This window comes from Schistocerca gregaria, unplaced genomic scaffold (genome assembly GCF_023897955.1).
Source record: "Schistocerca gregaria isolate iqSchGreg1 unplaced genomic scaffold, iqSchGreg1.2 ptg000526l, whole genome shotgun sequence".
Lineage (NCBI taxonomy): Eukaryota > Metazoa > Arthropoda > Insecta > Orthoptera > Acrididae > Schistocerca > Schistocerca gregaria.
In genome coordinates this window covers 5902240-5904619 of record NW_026061925.1, presented here as the reverse complement: position 1 = coordinate 5904619, position 2380 = coordinate 5902240, and the positions used below count along the sequence as shown (strand labels likewise).

Sequence of the window (2380 nt, the reverse complement as noted above, 5' to 3'; positions counted from 1 at the left end):
GTAAGTAGTGTGCAAACATACGGACTGATGGTTCAAATGGCTCTGAGCACTTTGGGACTTAACATCTGAGGTCATCAGTTTCCTAGAACTTAGAACGACTTAAACGTAACTAAATTAAGGACATCACACACATCCATGCTCGAGGCAGGATTTGAACCTGCGACCGTAGCGGTCGCGTGGCTCCCGACTGAAGTGCCTACAACCGCTCGGCCACATCGGCCGGTCTATCATGTATTCTAGAAGAGCTGCAAGGTCGTCAGTGGCGCCTGTTCTTTCTAGAACAGTTACTATCTTCATATCTATGGTTAAACGTCACCCAGCCATTGACCTTCGTCTGTGCGAATGCGCACAGGCTACCGGAAATCTTACGGAAATCGTCACCTTAGTGTGAGCCAGTAATGAGTGGATGGACAAATACCTATTAAGTACATTACGTAATCGGATTGTGGGCGGTTCGGGGTGTGAGTCTCACGGGAAGCGTGCGAGGGATAAATTCCTGCAGTCGTGCTGTTCATTTGTGCCCTCGATAGCTCAGATGGATTGAGCGTCTGCCTTGTAAGCAGGAGATCCTGGGTTCGAGTCCCAGTAGCGGCACACTTTTCAGCTGTCCCCATCGAAGTATATCAACAACACCTGTCGGCAGCTGAGGGTTTCAATTAATTATCAGTTGTGTAGGTGATTCGATGAACCCTTTGCCAGGCACTTAAATGTGTTTTGCAGGGTATCCATATAGATGTAGATGATAACTCGTCCCGTGTCGCACGTGCTCAAAAGGATTCATACTGCAGAATGCATGCAAACATACTCACCGAAAATACGGACGAATATCAAGTGCAGGCTGCCGAGTGCTGCATATCCAGCTTAGACAGATCGGCTTCTCCTGCCAAGAAGAACAGGAAGTTGCTGTCTAGGAACAATCAGAGGTAGAGGAAGGGCTGATAAATACTCCTTGAATTCCAGACTAAACGTAAATAACGAAAATACATTTTTGGTAAAAATTGGTCAAAACATAATCGGTTAACCTCCGTATTGGATTAGCTGTTTTGAATATTGAAAATCTGACTTCAGATTCGTTTTCAGCGACATTAAAAATATATATGTAACACTCAGTTCATGCAAATCGAAGTAATAATATAACTAAATGTTTTCCCTAAACTTTGAACACATTTTTTTCGGGTAACTATTTTCTCAGAACGGCATGCAGCATAAATTAAAAGTGGTTCGTTCTCTTAACATCTACCTCTGACCCCTAAAAGTAAACACTTTTCTTAGGAACTTATAGCTATAATATGACATTTGTTAATATTAACTAATTTTTGTGTAGGCATAAGGAGTGAAACAAACCCCTCAAAATCGAACTCAAAGTTCGAATTAGCACTGTATCGTTAAATTTAAGGTTGTTTCATTGCGGTTAGGTATACGCTCCCATTAATTTTATGTATTATCGACTGATGTTATCCATTTTCAAGTTCAGAGAAATAATGTAGTATCAACTGATGTTACCCATTTTTGAATTCAGGTAACATCTGAGGTGCCACACTGCACGCACTCTGCGTACTCCAGTCTCGCAAGCCCTTGATCAAATCATAATTACGGGCGCCATTTTTTATTGAAAATCTAAAATTAAGCTCATAGTATTGTCACTGGTAATTCCCAAACAGATCGTTCGAATGTATTTTCATTGTCTCAAAAAAAATTTCAAATTTACCCTTTTTTGCTCATTTGTATGAGAACCTGGCCGTAACGCCGGAATATAGTCACTAGATTTTTTTTCAGAGACGCTGTACGTTCGCGAGAAGACTTTCGTTCTGCGCGTGTCGAAGGACATTCCTCAGATATTACTGTGTGTGTGCTACTCAGTCGTGCCATTTAAGTGTACATCTTTGCATAGTTTTCCTTTCACGATGTAAACAGTGTTCCGCTCAGTTGCTAACTGGCCAGTGAGTGGTTCCGAAGGTGTCGGATGTGCGGTGCGTTCGGTCTGCTAGGACAACAGCAGACTGGCGTGGTGCGATGGCAGAAGCAGACACTGAGGGAGCTAGCTGCTGGGACGCCAGCGAACAATTTATGCCAAGTAAGACGAAGAGGACTATTCTAAAATTACGAGCCGTCTAAAAAGTGTTTACCATTGGTAAATCTTGCTGTTGAGTCTGACAAAACTGACAGTTTTTCCTAGAGATACAGGAAATCCCCCCACCCCCACTCAATAAATATTTGGTTGTGATGACAGGCCGATTGGTAGTGTAGCCCGAGATCTAAGTTAGGTTGGAAGGTGGTAATTTGATTGAGAGTTGTTTACGCCAACGATTATGAATGCCGACTAAACGTTGTGCGAGCAGATTGCCCTGTAGCGTAGCCTAGTGTTTCCGTCCGCGCCACA

The 2380-nt window shown here is 42.9% G+C and overlaps 1 non-coding gene across 1 annotated transcript; it reads left to right on the top strand.

Annotated features, from left to right (window-relative positions):
* The first annotated feature begins 519 nt into the window (after positions 1–519).
* On the top strand, positions 520–594 carry Trnat-ugu (transfer RNA threonine (anticodon UGU)). Its single transcript has one exon. It is a non-coding gene; the product is annotated as a tRNA-Thr (tRNA).
* Positions 595–2380: the final 1786 nt, after the last annotated feature.